Here is a 17,587-nt window from a genome sequence, read left to right as displayed (position 1 = left end):
ACATGATGGGATTTCTGCATTCAAGGCCATCTTTCCTATAGGTTAGTGTCATTGATTACCTGCACCTCAGGCCCTGACAGGTAATCAATAGACCCTCTGACCCAGATATGTGAGTTGGCCTGTGGGGGGTTGAAAAACAAGAAGTGAACATGGCAACTCTGGTTCATGCTTTGCATACATGAGAATTACATTTTTTCCCCAGAGTAGCAAAGCCATTTCTGCTCAGATTACCCCAGCCATCTCAGGAGCACATAATCAGAGGGTCCTGTTCATTTTTCCTTCTGGAGAAGAGTTCTGCAACCAACCCCAAGCCATTAAGAGCAAAAGTTTGGAAAAATCTTTTTATGCCTCCAGAGAGCTAGGACTCTTTAGGAAGGGCCACCTAACCTTCTCGGTAGGGATATAGGGGAACGGTGACTCTTACGGGGGCAGGAGAACAGGAAGGGGTTCGATCACCTGCCAGGGAAAGAGGATGGACTCTAGGAGGCACTGATGTTGCAACCCTCAAAAACAGAAGGATCTTGGCTGATGATAATGACACTGATCCTCAGGATATGGATTTAATGGGATGGGGTCCAGGGGTGCAAACAGTGAAAGACTCTCAAAGACACATAGAAGACAAAATATAGTCTACAACTATTTCTGGTGTCACTTCCTCCAGGAAGTCAGCCCTGACACAACTTGGTACCCCATTTAGACCAGGAGCCGCCTCTGCAGTGGGCCCAGACTTTCCTGGACATGTCTGTAACACTTTCTGTGGGTCTATATGCATATTGCCATGCCCTCAAGGCTGTGAGTCAATTGAGGTTGTGGGTAAGAATCATAACCTGGTCACATCTCAATCTCAGCCCCAAGCAAAACCCAGCACCTAACAGCATCTCAACAAAGCCTGTTGAATAGGTGAATGAATGAATGAGTGAATAAATTTATAAATGAGTGCGTGTGTGAGTGAGGGAGTAAACTAATGAAAATATAGCATCCAACCAAAGAAAGAACATCAAGGTACTAGGTCCCCAAGGATAATAGCCCTAAGGAAAGGGGCACCTTTCATCCCTTTCCTGGAAATTTTGCAAAGGAAAAGTGGTTAGATACAATAAAAAGAAGATTGACTTTTACATCCAGAGTTGGGTCCAAATCTTGGCTCCACTAGCAAAGTGAGTTCAGGCAAGGTATTTAGCCTCTTTGTCCCTCAAAGTTATCATTGAGAATAAGACCTACCTTATGAAGCTGTGCTGAGAATCAGAGAAAAGATATGCTCAGTGCCTGGTACATGGTTAGCACTCACTAAGTTGTAGTCACTACCAACATTAACCAAGCCCTGCCATGGAGTGGCACGGCCAAAGCTGGGGCATATGTTATCAAGCCAGAAAGGTAACCACACAAAGTAGGCCAAGGTCATTCTAAGATATCAGACCACTGGGCTGAGTGGCCAAAAACAGACCACAACTTCTCTCTTCCAAATTTTGCAAAGGACAATAAATTCTGACCATCCAATAGGCCATCAGTAAAACTTCTCTCAAGGAATGTAAATTGATAAACCATGAAAGGCAAAGACATTGCCTCTGTGTAAGTGAAGTTATGGCAAATATTAAGTTGCCAAAAATTCCAACACTATGTATCAGTCAGGGAATGCTAGGTTGTGCTGCAGTAACAAACAGCTCCAAAATCTCAATGAGTTAAAAATCATGTCACATATCCTTTGCAGGTCAGCAAGGGGACTCTTCTTGGAGATCCAGGCTTACTGAACAATCAGTATTTCAAATGGTGGTGATCACCAATGCCAGGAAGAAAATGAGCTCTGGAGGGTCTCATACTGTCAATGAAATGTCCCCTCTGTGGGTGACATGGTCCATGAACAACCATTAGCCTGAACTAATCACTTGGCACCACCTAATCACGGGGGGTGGGGGGGGCGGGGGCCAGGAGGTGCAATCCCAGCATGTGCCCAGACTAGGAAGAAAGGGAAATATTTTGTGGATCATGCTAATGAGCACAATACACTGCAAGAGAAGGAGATGCCTAGGAAGCTCCATCCAAACCAGCCCTGGACAGTGGTGACAAAGATGACTGGAAGGCAAAAGCATCAAGTCCTTCCCAATATCTATAAGTTCAGAGTGGAAGGGGATAAGTGCAGAAGACAGCTTGATTTTCCATTTAGCATGGCCATCATCAAAAAGTATACAAATAATAAATGCTGGAAAGGGTGTGGAGAAAAGAGAACCCTCCTACCGTGTTGGTGGGAATGTAAATTGGTGCAGCCACTATGAAGAAAAATATGGAGGTTCCTTAAAAAACTAAAAATAGAGTTATCATATGATCCAGCAATCCCACTCTTGGGTATATACCTGGAAGAAAATGAAAATTCTAATTCAAAAAGATATATGCACCCCAATGTTCCATAGCAGCACTATTTACAATAGCTAAGACATGAAAATAACCAAAGTGCACATCAACAGACAACTGGCTTAAGAAGATGTGAGATAGATAGATAGATAGATAGATAGATAGATAGATAGATATACACATATATACACACATATAATGGAATACTACTCAGCCATAAAAAAATGAAATTTTGCCATTTGCAGTAACCTGGATGGACCTAGAGATTATCATACTAAGTGAAGTAAGTCAGATACAGAAAGACAAATATTATATGATAACACTTATATGTGGAATCTAAAAAATAATACAACTGAATCTATATACAAAACAGAAACAGACTTACAGACATAGAAAAACAGACTTATGGTTACCAAAGGGAAAAGAGATGGGGGGAGGGATAAATTAGGAGTATGGGATTAACAGATACAAACTACTATACATAAAATAGATGAGCAACAAGATTTACTATATAGCACGGGGAACTATATTCAATATCTTGTGATAACTTATAATGGTAAATAATCTGAAATATATATGTACACACTGAATCATTTTGCTGTACATCTGAAACTAACACAATATTGTAAATCAACTATACTTCAATTTGAAAAAAAGGCCGCTATTTTGCATTTAGGAAAGTGTGGGGAGCTCCGGATTTGCTCACTGCTCTCTTTAAAAATCAACTGTATTCATATTTTAAAGAAAGAATGTATATATATGTATAACTGAATCACTTTGTTGTACAGCATAAATTAACACAACATTGTAAATCAACTATACTTCAATAAAAAAAATGGAAAAAGGAATCAACTGTACTCATACTAATGAGCGTGCACGCCATACCTCAATACCGCCTGTGTTGGGCAAGAAGAGGACAAAACGGCTCAGAGAATTTGGATTCTTGCACGGGGGTGACAAAGTGTTTCTTTCCCTAATTTGGAAGTGAGTTTAAAATGTGCAAAGAAGCAGAAATTCCTCTCGGCACATTCCTCTGCTGGGTAGGGCTGTGAGTTCCCAGTAGCAACAAGAGTCCCAGTGCTGCCAGGCTCACACGGGACTCAGGAAAGGCCCTCACTTTCCAGGTCAAGATCATTAGGGAGTTTAATTAGCACCTTGGTTCCAGAATCTATACGTAGATTCAGAATATATATGTCCTCTGAGGCCCACATAAAATTGGCTGGGGACCCCTGTTCCTTGCCAGCTGGAAAGTTCAGTGCTCCCCAAATGTCTTTGGACTCTTGGGGCTTACATTCACAGGGGGCCCCATTGTGCTGCTTCCTCTCTCCCTTGCTCTTCATCCCACCGCTAAAGGGAAATAGAAACAGGGTGCCAAGGTGGGGAAGTTCCTGGTGTGATGGTAGCAGCAAGGGTCGTGGTGCCACAGAACAAGACATAGCGTGAGAAGAACCCGGGGAGCGGGCTGGAGGCTGTGTCCCAGAGTCTCAGAACCAGAGATGGAGGCTGGATGTTATACAGCCCTTGATGGGAAGGCAGGCAGGGATTTAAGCAAGGAGTGAATGTGATCAGACATGCACTTTAGATGGATCACGGGCAACTGTATCTCTAGAAATTGGTAAGGAAGTAAACAAAAATGGAGAGCTAGTCCAGAGAGGAGGCTCCTGCAGGAGTCCTGGGGAGAGAGAGGTAGGCATCTGACCTGGAAGATGAATGATCAAGTGAAGGGAATAAGGAGACCTGTTAGACAGCCCTTGCCAAAGTTTAGGGAAGACATGTGAGGGGCTGGATGAGGGAGGAGGGAACAGAAAAGACGGGAACGCCCATGACTGCTGAAAGATGGAAACACTATGGATCTCGGTAACTGGTGGATGATGAGAAGTGTAGAAAAGAAAGATCAAGGAGATTATTCCAAGGTTTGGAGCCCGAATGACTGAGAGGGACCTAAAAGCCTTTGAAAAGGAAATTATGTGGATCTGTCATTGTCATCATAAGCATCATCACCATTGTTAGTTTGGGTATTTAGTACAGGTTTCCTTTTTAAAAATATCTTCTCAAAATTGGTGTCTTATGATTTCACTTAAAGGGGTTTCCAAACTTGTCATTTCAATGATTGAAACAGCCAAAGCACGTCTTGTTACACTAAAAAGTTTCCATTTTCGTGTCTTGCTTTCTAAAATGCTTGTAATCATCCTTGAGCATTTGAGGAACTTGAAGCAGGCATGGCCTCTTTCAAAGGTCAAATGAGGAAGATAAAATCCTTTCCAGCAGCATCTTGTAGCACTTTAACCGAGTATGTGTTAACCAAGGAGGTAGCTCACACGCACGCATGCACACAGGCACAGAGGCGCCCACTAGAACTCCCAGCTGAGATAAAATTGCAAGTATGGCATTGATTGACCCATCAACACTTTGGAGCTGAGCAGAGAGAAAGAAACCCAGCTGGACACAGGGAGGAAGATGCAGGGGGTGTTGACAGAGTCTCCTGTAGAGGATTCTTGAATCAGATGGTCCTCTTCCGTTGGACATCACAGGCAGCATATGTATATGCCTTCGCCAAGCTCAAGATACAGCCAAACGCTTGGCACAAGCTGAGGTTGGCCCCCTGGATCAGGCACAAAGAAATCCATTTGCACACTCTCTTTGCCTCCCCTTCAAGGGGCCACGGAAACACAGAGGGAATTCGAGGTTTACTCGAAAAGTGGACAAAATTCAGACTGTAGGTCTGCCACCAAATGAATGCACTCTCCTACACACAGTTATTTCAAGGTGAAGGAAAGGCCAAAACAGAATAACAGGGCAGGTCATTTTGCCCCTTATCTTATTCACTGATACCTCCACCTACCTTTTCGGGCGGTACCAATTGAGAGCTTCCATGATGATCCCCCCACGTTATTAAGACACGTCTCTCTTGCACTGGAGTTTTATCTGGGGACCTGTGGTCAATCACTTTCTCAACAGGCACATACTAAGTGCCATCTGCCAGCTCCACTGGCCTGTGAGCAGGAGGTGACCCTGGAAAGACGCCACTGAGACCCTTCATGCTCCATAAGCTGGGCTGCCCGGGGAAAATTAAGTCGTCTGTCTTTCCCACTGGATCAGTGGTTCTCAAGCAGGGCAACCGGGTCACCCAGGGACACTGGGGAAAGTCTGAAGATATTTCTTCATTGTCAGAACTATGGAGAGAAGGGAGTTGCTACTGGCCTCTACCAGATAGAGGCCAGGGATGCCACTAAATACCTTCCAGGGCACAGGAGGCCCCATCACAAAGACTCATCCAGCCCCAAGCTTGAGTAATGTCGAGATTGAGAAACCCTGGTCCAGGTTATCACTCCATCCAGGCAGGCACTGGGCCTTTCCTTGTTCACTCTTTTGTGCCCAGTGCCTAAGACACAGTGACTGGTTCACAGATGGTGTAGAAGGTGGGAAGGGAAGCAGGCAAGGAAAGAAGAGAGGCAGGAAGGGAGGTGGGGAGAGAAGGAGGCATCGCACATTCTCTGGAGAAACTTAAACGTTGGTTAAAGGGCCATTACTAATTTTGGCTCAACCAACGTGCTGTAGTCTTCTATCCAAGAGTTTGAACTCTTCCACAATTTCACCAATCCAAGCCCATTGATGCTATCAGACCAGACACCTCCCCCGCCCCAGCCCCAGTACCTTGGGCAGTATCACTCCTAACTGGGAGCCCCTTCTCCCCAGTCAGAGAGCTGAGCAAGAGGAATCTGTCTTCTCCGCACCGGGTGCACACTCACGGGGGCCCAGGAGAGAACTTCACCCTCATCCCTAGAACCCACACAGCTCTGACCGCCGCACAGCCTATGCGCACACACATACACATGCACACACACGTGTGTGCACACACGGAAACTAATGTACAAGGCCACTTGACTCTAGTGCCCTGCCCTGGAGCTGGTGACCTAGAATGGTCTCATTCCCAGTTGTAAACAAAACCTGATAAGTTCTGAACTCTCACATTCCAGAGTGTGTACAATTTTTTCTTCTCCTCCCAAGTTGCCATCAGAAAACACAGAAACTCCAGTGAGACACCATGCAATGCACAGTCACCATGCCACCCTCTTCTGGAGGGGTCATCGTTTCCTGGGCATCACCAGCCCGTCCGAGGCTGGCATCCTTGGTGGCCACCCTGGTGATGAGTGTGCAAGAAAATGATGAAAGAGAGGCTCTCCACGAGGCATCTGTGGGCACCGCTCTGCCTGCCGAGATTTGTGCCGTGCTGGAAGTATCTCTATTCGAATGAAAAGTCCAGCCTTTCTGCAGTCACGCAGGAAGTTTTTATTTGTGGCTGTGAAATATGCATTCTAGAAGGTCACAAACACACGCCATGGCCTTGAGGGACCAGAGCACAGCCTGGCTGGGTGGGATCCCCAAAGTCAGACCTTCCTCCTTCCTGGGGATGGAAGATGCCTGTACTGACTGTGTCATTTATCTTCTGTTTTCTGATGCCCTGACATCTTGGGCCTTGCTGACCCTGGAAGGACTGCCCCTTCCAGGGTTAACCAATTCCTACAGATAGTTAAGCAATTCCATGACACGGAGAATGCCTTTCTCATGCAGACCAGCCAATCCAGAACCCACACTCCCAGCCACCTCCTGTATCAGGCTCTACACTCAGACCCACTCTCTGCCTGCCCTACTCACCCCAGGGCCAGGCATCAGACAACCAGGGACAGCCCCATGTGCTCCAGAGCTCTGAAATTACTCAAACCAGCCCATCCCAAGGCTGTGTACCCTGCCTCAATCATTCCTTCCTTGGAAACCACAGTAAAGGCTCGTATCCACATTCCCCCCGCTCCCTCTGCCTCCTGACCCACCCAGTGCTTCCTCTTTGGCCCAGGGTGGAGTCCTATGCCTTCTGTTCCTAGAAAACTGTGAGTATGATCAAATTCTTCTTCAGGACAGCCATCACCTCCGTTTCTGGATGTCTTACTATACCACATCCATAACAAGTCCTGGGTACCCCACAAACAATGCCAAACAGCAAAAGTCAACAATGCCAGGGCAGTGGGAGTTTATAGACACCTGTGCCCACTCAGGCCTGGGTCCAGGCGGCACACCCAGCACCTGGGCCTTCTGTTAGGTCTCTCCCTGTCCCCCTGCCAGGGGAGTGAGCAGAAAAGGCAGCCAGGAGGCGGGAGGGGGGAAAGGGCACCGCACTTTGAAGGCACCAACTGTGGGCAGACACGATGCCCATTACACACATTCTCTGTCATTGCTACAAACTTTGAACGGTGAAGAGGCTCTGGAGTACTTAAAGCCCTACATTAGTCAGATATAGAACCAAGATTTGAACTCAAGACTCAAACGTGGGCTCTCCTTCCACGTCCCCAGGCCACCTTCCCAGTGGACACTTTAAAGCATCAAAACAGATGTCTTTTATCTTTCCTGGGACTGGCAAGGACCATGCAGCAAAGGCTGCCCACAAGGATGTCACTGCTGCAGCCCAGAGCCCCTGTGCCCCTGTGCCCCAGCACTCCACGATCCCTCCCCCAGGGACACTCAGGTACCGGGTCATCCCTGGTAGCCCATGGCTGGTAATAGCTTCTTGGGGTGTGAGCATTTTGGCCGCTCTCCAAGTGTTCCCACCAAACCCCTGCCATTTGTGGCATAACACACACTGGAGTGTTTTCAAAACTATGCAGTGACACCACCAAGGAGGGAAAAGGTAGATGGTTCCCTGCCTGGATATGCTCCTTGGGGAGGACTGGCAGTAAGTCCAGAGGAAACGGCGTTTGGGAAGCGTGGGAGCCGCCGGCATCACTCACGCCTGAAGCCGGGCCTTCCTGTTGGAAGCCAGGAGGCTCAACGAGGTCTGACAACCACAGCTGAGAAGAAGAATGTTCTTTTTAGAGCCCACATTGGAAAAGAGCCAGCTCCTGAAGCAACAGCATTTGCACAGATCCCATGGAAGCAAAGAAAAACAGAAGAAGGCGCTAAGAGAAGGTGCTCAAGGAAGGTTCTGACTTTAAATTTGCCTCCAGATGTTACACCTGAGAAGGAACAGCAACGGTACTACATGCTTCAAACACGTCAATGTAATTTAAAAAAAGAAATGTGGAAACACTTAGGGTTAAAAGCCCATGCCATGTGTAACAACCTCAAATGTCTCAGACAAAAAATCACACACAGAACAAATCTGGGCAAAGGACACAGGGGTGCTCCTTGTGCTATTTGCATTTTTGCAACTCTTGTAAATTTTCTAATTAATTCCAAATAAAAAGTTGATGTTTAAATCTTATCTTGAGCCTCTGCAGGCTCAAGTCATTAGAGTATTAGTTGGTAACAAGGTGTGATCGGGCAGGGGTGGGACCAGTGTGGGGCCCAGGAGAGGACCAATTCCAATCTTCTCCAGTACCCACTGGGTTCCAGCATCTTCCTTAGGCCCGCGCACAGTGGGGATCGAAACGGACAGTGTCATGGAGCTTACGGGGTAAAGAGGAGGCAAATGGCAAACCAGAGAGCACACAAGTAGATTCATCATCACGAACTGTTGAAAGCTCTAAGGGAGAAGTCCAGAAAGATATAAGAAAGTAAAATGGGGACCCTGTGAGGATGTAAAATTGGAAACCTAAATTTGATCACGTCTCAGTCTTCCCTGGGACAGACCCCCTGCCCCATGTCCTCCACCTGCCTCTTGTCTGTAGAAAAACTTTAGCCTCCTAGGCCTTCCCCAAATTCCAAAGAATAAATTTAATCAGAGAAGTGAGAAAATGCAGAAAAAAAGGAAAACAGTCGAGCAAGACAAAACAGTAATAGTTCAGCCATTAAACAAAGTCAAGGACTTTAATTCCTCCTCAAGGGCTATAGAGAACATTCTTAGTCAGGTCCTTTGAGCAGTTATGCAGATACTGAATCCCCCACCAGGTGGAAGAAGTTAACTGTATGCTGCCCATAAGCATGTAGACCACAGACCGGTTGGAACCAGAAGGTTGACGATGTTGACTCCCAATTACCTCACCACCAACCAATCAGGAGAATGTCCACAAGCTGATCACATACCCCATAATCCCCCTCCCTCACCCTGTCTTTAGAAACCGTTCCCTGAAAGCCTTTGGGGAGTTCAGGCCTGTTGAGCACTAGCTGCCTGGACTCCTTGCTTGGTGCCTGCAATAAACACTGCACTTTCCTTCACCACAACCCGGTGTCAGTACATTGGCTTCACTGCACAAGGGTGAACAGACCCGACTTCTGTTCAGTAACCCTCAGGAGGCGTGAGGGGCTAGGCATTTGGGGGTGGTCCTGACAGTCTCATGGTTGTGTTTGCTCTGAGGCAGAAGCCAGGGTGGGGCATGGGCTTGAGCAGTTAGGTGAAGGGGTGCCACCCACCAAGCTGAGACCACCTCAGGCTCCCGTGGACATGCCTGGCTCTGGCGGACTGCTTGCCCTGATCTGGGGGTTTCCACTTGCCCTCACCTGGTCTTGCCCCTGCACCTGTGGACCAGGTTCTCTTCTTGAGAAGAAGCCTCATTCTTTTTTTTTTTTTTGGGGGGGGGGTATGCGGGCCTCTCACTGCTGTGGCCTCTCCCATTGCAGAGCACAGGCTCCGGACGCGCAGGCTCAGCGGCCATGGCTCACGGGCCCAGCCGCTCCACGGCATGTGGGATCCTCCCAGACCAGGGCACGAACCCGTGTCCCCTGCATCGGCAGGTGGACTCTCAACCACTGCGCCACCAGGGAAGCCCAAGAAGAAGCCTCATTCTAAAGCTGCAGCTTCATCAATGCCTCTGCAGCACAGCCTTTCAGGGGCCTGAGCCCTCTAAAAGAACCTCCCTGGTGAACCAAAGCTGTGCATTTTGGGAGCTGATACAGCTCCTCAGGCAACCTCAGGACCTTGGAGCTGATCTGGGGGAGAAGGTGGGCCTCCAGCAGAGCAATGTCACCCCACAGCGCTGGGGCCCTCTGGCTCCTCTTTGGCCCTGATGCCAGTGAGAAGAGGTGAATCCCAAGAGGCCCCAATAGGGCCAGCCCCTCCCTCAGTCAGGAGGCAGCTTCCAGGGACCACTCCTAGAGGCCAAGGGCCACCAGCCTTGTGACCAGGAAGCTCTGGAATCGGAGAGCCTAGTGGTGAATCCTGCCTCTTCTTTGTGGTGTGGCCTGACTCACCTCTCTGTGCCTCTATCTCCCCACCTGTAAACTGGGACACAGCACTTTCTCCTTCATGGGGTGGGGTGGGAAAACCACAGGCAGTAGTTCTTTTTGAACAGCGCCCTGCACATGGTATGTATTTTATTGTCACTGCTGCTGTTGTGTTTATTACCATTACAGCCTCATCCTCCAAGGAGACCGCCACGTCCTGGGGGGGGGGGGGGGTCGCTGGACGTGGCCCCTCTGCCACCCTGCAATCGCGTGCAGTTCTCCGGCGCTGAGGCTGTCCTGGGCTCTGACCGCCCCACCCCCACCCCCGCGCGCCCAATCGGCCCTAAACCGGTCCCAGCCTGGCCTTGCCTGCCCTCCCTCGGCCCCCCATCCACCACAGGCCCACTCATGCACGTGCCCGGGCCCCATATCCTCACATCCGGCAGGTCCTTCTTTATCTGCGGGGTCTTCCGCAGGGCCCCTGCCAACCTACGGTGTTTTTGCTTTTACTCCCTGTCATGGTTGAATTGATGCACAGACACACAAAAGAACAAGAGGAATGCGCTCAGATTAGAGGTCTCCCCAGAGAAGAAAATAGCCTGTCGCCACTTTTATGAGCGCTCTTCCACCCGACTGATATTAGGGCCTGTGACCAGAACTCTACCGCGCAGGGGAGCCGTGCTGTGCGTGGGGATAGAGACCAGTAAGGTCCTAAAGGGATTTGCAGCTCCAGTCCCACAGTCCGCGTTCCCTCTGGTCAAAGCCTCCTGGCTGCATATCATGTCCTGGACATCTTAGTGAAACAGGCCTTGGCTCACAGAGGCTCGTTGTTATTTCACTTCGGGGGCCCTGGTGGGAACCGAGGAAGCCGGGAGGGAGCCCGCAGGAAAGTGCAACAGCGCCATCTAGTGGCCGTGTGGGGCAGCCGCGGAAATCCGCGCGCTGTGAGCCGGGATCTTCCCTTCCAGGGAAAATGTGGATCCGTCGCCACAGAACAGTGATACCTCCTCCGGAGCTTCTTAGACAACACGAGTGGCTACCAATGCCACATCATTAAGAAAATTAAAGGCCAAAATGTACACAAGGATGGACCTATTCGGTTTGGGTGCTGATGAAGGACCTAAAGGGGTCGCTGGAGTGGGATTCCCCGGACTCCCCAGCACCTGGAACCTCGTGCGAGACCTCTCAGGTTCTCAGGGACTGCTTCCCTAGGCTAGAGCCGGCCAGCCTGGGGCCTGTATGCTGGGTCTGCAGGTAGGTTAGCAAAGCTGTCATGGGAAGGCCTCCTCCAAATAAAACGGTTCTTTCAAGAAGAGATCATAGCAAGGCACAGGTTCTCAACCTGAGCGTGCATCAATGTCACCTGGAGGGCTTGCTAAAACAAGGATTCCTGGGCCACATCCGGAGTCTCTGAGAACCTGCATTTTTATCATGTTCTCTTGGTGACCGTCGATGTTGCTGGTCTAGGGCCCCACTCTGGGACCCGCTGTTTAAGCTTAATAGCTATTTACGCTGAACCGCTTCCTCCTAACATTTGGAAAGCTCCCGTCGTCTGCACTTATCTCGCTCCAGTTATACTGACAGAGTTCCAGGGCCTCGGTATGGGAACTCTTTTAGGAAAAGCCGAGGAGGAGCTGGGGGAACATGGGAGAGGAGATAAGATAGAGCAGAACATCGGGACTGTCTTTCCCACTCCCATGCCCTTGCAGGCTAGAATCCACTGGGAGACAAAGTTGGTCCCAGCCGCAGACCTGCCACGCCGTGAAGGCCCTTGGTTCTAATCACAGCATCCAGACAGTCAATGAAGTTAGGATACCTACAACCAACATTCAGGGACAAATTTAGGTCATCTCTGCATAATGAATGTTCCTGGGTTTTCTATAACCTTTACAGAAAGACTTGTATTGGGGACATTTTAAGCTAGAGATTTATTGACACAGATGGGGAGCTTCTGTGCTGGTACAACCAGCATGATGCCATGACAGTGTGGTTTTTTTCAGCCTGCAGTCTTGAGCCACTATTTGCATTCAGCCAATCAGAAGTGAGCAGTGCTCTTAGTACCAGCCTATCACATTCTAGTAAATCAGACCAAGTGTATTCAGCCAATCAAAAGTGAGCATTACCCTAAGCCCCACCCCATCACAGTCAAGCCAATCACACCACAAATGCATTCAGCCAATCAGAAGTGAGCCAGAGATCTGTGCGCCACCACAACACCCACCCTCCCCATCGCAGTAAATCTGACCACAAATGAATTGACCCAATCAGAAGTGGTCAATGGTCTGAGCCCCTACCCACCAGAATCCACAACATTGCTTATACCTGTAAATCAAGAACTGGATCTCAGTTGATATGGCTCTTAATTGCATCATACATCAATTGAAAAAGCAACTTGCTTATAACTAGAAACTATCTGTTCATTACAAATGTATGCCCACAACAAAAATGTACACAAGCAGAAAAGCTCACCCCCTTAGAGGTGACTTATCCATCAGCACAGTAGGCACCATGCCTAGGGCCCAAGGAAATGTTCTGATTTATTTTTAACTAAGAAAAAAAAAATGAATACAATCTGTCCTGGTTTAGATTCATCTTTATGCTAACACAGTAGCAAAATGGGCTTTTTGGTTTGGTTTTTCATGGAAGAAGGGGCCCACAGAGGCAAAAGTGACAGGTCCCATGAAAGTCATGTGTCAGACAAATGGGCAGAATTAGATGGTCCTGAAGGCCTGTAGAAAACTAACCATCTGTAGTTCCATGTAACCTTTCTTTTCCTTCCATTATTACAAAAGACAGAAAACTGGAGAAAAAGAATGTATCAGTCTGGACTCTTGGAAGGAAGGAAAGCAAAGAAAGGAAAGAAAGAAGGGAGGGAGGGAGGGAGGGATGGAAGGTGGAAGGAAGGAAGGGGGAGAAAACTCAAACTGGATTAGGCAAAAGAGGGGGATTTTTAACTCTTGCAACTGAACACTCTAGGGATGGAGCTGGCTGGATTCAGGGACTCAATCACTGGGATCTGGTGTCTCTCCCACTCTTAGCTCCAATTCTATCTTCTGGCCCTCCTCTGTAGCCACAGTACGGCAGCAGTCTTCCCACACATTTCCCACCAGCCTCTTTTCAGTCTGCTTAGACTGATTCTATCTCAACCAGCTCCTGCTCTGACTGGCTTAGGTCTGGGTCACCCACCACACTCAAACTGCATGGGGCGTCCTGCACTCAGCACAGCTAGTGTGGCAACCCAGCTGCACACGCCTTACAGCTGAGAAGCCTCCGCATACATCAGCTTATCCGACCGCCCAACAAACCCTGGGAACCAGGATCTCATTATCCCCATTTCCCAGATGAGGAGACTGAGGCCCAGAGAGGCTAAACTCGCCCAAGACCACCTGCATGCAGAATGGCAGTCAGAACACAAAGCCAAATCTCCAGACTCCGGGTACGTGTCCTGCCATTTTACTGCTGTGTCTCCTTGCAGTGTAAGAATTGAGGAGAGAAAGTTATCACAGACCCAAGAGAGATGTAAGGGAGAAAAACGGGAAGGATGGAACATCCCTACCAAAGTTGTACCGTGGCCCTTGCTCGTCAGTTCACTGCTAGGAGTTTAAGAAACTTCCTTCCAGGGTGAGTCTTCCTGAGGTTTTCCAACTGTATTTATACCCATATCACCCTTGCAGTTTTCCCACTTGTATTACTGCTTACTTATTTTTCTTAAGTCAACTCACCTCTTATACATAGATTTTAAACATCACCTTCATATCACAATTGTAAATCAAAACAGTATCACTTGCCTCAAATAAAGATCAACCCGGAACTATTAAACTTAAAAATGGTCATCAGCACACCAATCCAAACATCTCACATTCCAAGCAGGGTCCACAGGCTCTCTTGGGGGAATCAGAGCCGGCTGGTCACACCAGAACGCAGGCAACCACTGTGCTATATTCCGCTACAGCTCTTTCCAGTGTGCCCGCAATCTCCCAAAGACCCTGGGATCCAGGTGAGGGAAGTCAGCATCCTCTGGAGCAGGAGGCATGGACAACCTATCCCGAATTGTGCCGCCAGCTTACCCTCCTCACAAGGCTGCTGGTTCTGCCACAGCACCTGGGAGAGCTCATTTTATGTGTCAACTTGACTGGATCAAGGGGTGCCCAGATATCTGGCTAAACATTATTTTGGGGTGTGTCTGTGGGGGTGTTTCCAGGTGAGATTAGCGTCGGAATCAGTGGTCTGAGGAGAGCAGGTTGCCCTCCCCAGTGGTAGGGCATCATCCAATCCACTGAGGGGGAAGGGAGGATATTCTTTCTCTCCTCACCCCCAGCCCCCTGCCTAACTGCATGAGCTGGGTCCTCACTCTTCCGCCCTTGCATTGGGACTTACACCATCTTCACTCCTGGTTCTCAGGGCTTCAGACTCGGACTGCAATATACACCAGCAACTTCCCTGGGTCTCCAGCTTGCAGATGGCAGATCTCGGGATTTCTCAGCCTCCAGAACCGCAGGAGCCAATTCCTTACGGTAAATCTTTCTAGAGATAGAAAGGTAAGTAAGCAAGTATCAATAGATAGGGTAGGTAGATAAATATCCCATTGGTCTGTTTCTCTGGAGAGCCCTGACTCATACAGCACCCTTAGCCTCCTGCCCTCACTGATACAAGATCTTATTCAGGAGCCACTAGGCCCTCGGTGGCTTCCAGCATCTTCTTTCCTGGCCATTTACTCATTAGATCCCTAACTTCTTCCATGACTATCGCTGGTTTGGTGCCCTGGGCAGAGGAAGGTAAGTTTGCACGTGGGCCCGGGCAGCCAGGCAGCCCTGGGGTGAGCCACAGTCCCACCTGCATCTTTGCCCACTGTCACTCTGGCCAGCTGTTTCTCAGGTGTATGCTGGTGGCCAGTCTCCATGGGGAGACAGGAGCCACTAACTCCAAGAACTGGAAGTGCCTTAAGAGCACCCAGAGGGAGGCCCTCACTGCTGGGACAAGAAAGCGAGTCCAAGGGGCCGTGTCTTCCCATCTCACTCGCCAGCTCAGGGCAGAGATGGGCTAGGTCACAGCCCCCCAGCTCTTGGTACAATTTTTCCTCTTACTTGACCAAGAATATTCCCACCCCAAATTAAACTGGGTCAATTAAGGTTCCTACCTCCAAGGAACCTCAGTGTGCCTCAGCGGAAGAATCTAGAGTCTCTGTGGTACGGCCATGTAGCCACGAGGACATTGTCTCACCTAGGAGGGTACCGTGGACCACGCACTGGTCACCTTGTAGGAAGAGAAACCAGAGGCTGGGCCATCAATGTAGCCCGAACAGTCCCCATGCCACCCTCACCCCAAAGCTCCAAGATTCCCCATCCTGTGGATGGGGATGCCCTTGCGGGACTGCATGGTTAGAACCATATTTATGGGCTAAATTTCATCTTTCTTGGGCAACAATACAGAAACGGCATGTCTGCCAGGAAGCAGGCATGGTCTGTGCCCTCTTCTCTTGCAACTGGACGTCTCTGCTCCACGGTTCTGAGCGCTGCCTCACAGCTGAGCGTCAGTCCAGTCCGTGCCTCTCCTCTCCCTGTGCTTCCCATCCACCCAGGAGGAGAGCTCAGATCTGGGGGTCCCAGGCAGAGAGAGGCTGACGGGGGAAGGGGGTAGACTCTTAAAGCCAAAGCTTGTGCCAAGGAAACAGAATCCCCAGGAAGGGTGGCCTTGGGAGGAAAGGGTCTCAGAGATATTGGAAATCCTCCCCAACCAAATACATCTCCCCTATCTCCACGCTTTGCTTTTATTCCTTTGGATAAGATCTCTACATTTGGCAGATAGTTCTTTATAATAGCTAAAACCAGGAAGCAGCCTAAATATCCAAGAGGAGGAATGTGGTCGTGTAAATTATGGTATTCCAGGAGATCTTGGGCAGTCTTAAGTATGATGGTTAAAACACTGGGGTAAAACAACTCAGGTAATTTAAAAAGCAAGAAGCAAATTGCATGTACAATATGATCACTACTCTGGTCTTTTAAAGAAAAAGATCTAGAAGTATAAACACCAAGAAATTGCAGTGTACCTCTGGGCCAGGTAGAAACGTAGCAGGATATGACTCCCTTAAAGGCAAGGGCACCTGTTCCCACGCAGAGCCTCAGGGCTGCTGGGTCACCCAGCCCTGCCCTGCAGGCCCCACAGAGCTGTCGCCTGGAGCACAGGCCTCCTAACCTGGGTGTGTGCCCACCCACCCAGCCCAAGGGCTTCTCCACAGGGGACACCCACCAGATTTGACAGCATCCAAGTTCTCTGGGCTTTCTTTCCATCTATTCTGGCTGTCAATTGATAGTCACAGACCAGAGCCGACTGCCTCAGTGCTGTAGGGTCAGGAGCCTCCACCCTGAATTCAGGGAGCTGGCAATCAAGGTGAACATCCAAGTGGACTTTCGCTTCCAGGCTGCTCCTTTAGCATCATAACAGAAAGTCCAGGGTGGCCAAACAATGCCACCAGCCACTGCCACAGACCTTATCCACCACGCCCCAAATCCTCCTCTGCTTCCTCCCCCCTCCTTCCTGCCTCCCCCTCCCTCCTTCCCTCCCTTTCTCTGCCCCTCCCTCCTCCCCCTTCCCCTCCCCTTCTCCCCTCCCTCCCCCTTCCCTTTCTCTGTCCCTGCCCCTCCCTCCTCCCCCTCTCCCTCCCTCTCTCTCTTTCTCTCTTTCTCTCCCTCCTTCCCTTCTCCCCACCCCCACCCCACCAGCAGCACCCTCTTCAGAAATCCCCCCCCCACCTCTCTGCATTCACCTCACTGGCTGTACTTGTATCTGGCCCTTGAAGCCCAGAGCAGTGGGAGGACGATTCCCCCCTCCCCCTTCCGTCTTCATCTGCGACAGGCTCTGTGCTTATTCTCCCAAAGGAGCTCTTTTACCAGCACTTTTTAATGTCATGTGTCACATGCTGATTATTCAGGCCAGGAGGAAACCAGAACCCCTGTCCCCATTACCATCATTGCTTTTTGCAATAATAGCAGCTGCTACTCACACTGGCCAGAACGTTCCAGGAGGGGAGGGGCCACGGCTCCACGTGCATGAGGCTGTCCCGGCCTCAGCTCAGCGCCTGGCCCACGGAGGGGATGAACGCACACGCACTGTTTCATCCCAGGAACAAGGACCCCCAGAGGCAGAAAGCATGCTG

General features: G+C 49.4%; 1 long non-coding RNA gene across 1 annotated transcript in view; it reads right to left on the bottom strand.

Annotated features, from left to right (window-relative positions):
• The window catches only part of LOC141278052 (uncharacterized), a 45,603-nt gene extending 28,681 nt beyond the window's left edge, over positions 1-16,922 (bottom strand). Inside the window, exons 1-2 of the long non-coding RNA XR_012330259.1 lie at positions 15,572-16,922; positions 14,812-14,958 (exon numbers count right to left, since the gene is read on the bottom strand). This is a non-coding gene — a long non-coding RNA (uncharacterized lncRNA). The remainder of the gene's footprint in view (positions 1-14,811; positions 14,959-15,571) is intronic.
• Positions 16,923-17,587: the final 665 nt, after the last annotated feature.

Source organism: Tursiops truncatus, chromosome 2 (assembly GCF_011762595.2).
Source record: "Tursiops truncatus isolate mTurTru1 chromosome 2, mTurTru1.mat.Y, whole genome shotgun sequence".
NCBI lineage: Eukaryota > Metazoa > Chordata > Mammalia > Artiodactyla > Delphinidae > Tursiops > Tursiops truncatus.
The sequence above is the reverse complement of the archived record's forward strand: the minus strand, read 5'-3'. Positions and strand labels throughout refer to the sequence as shown.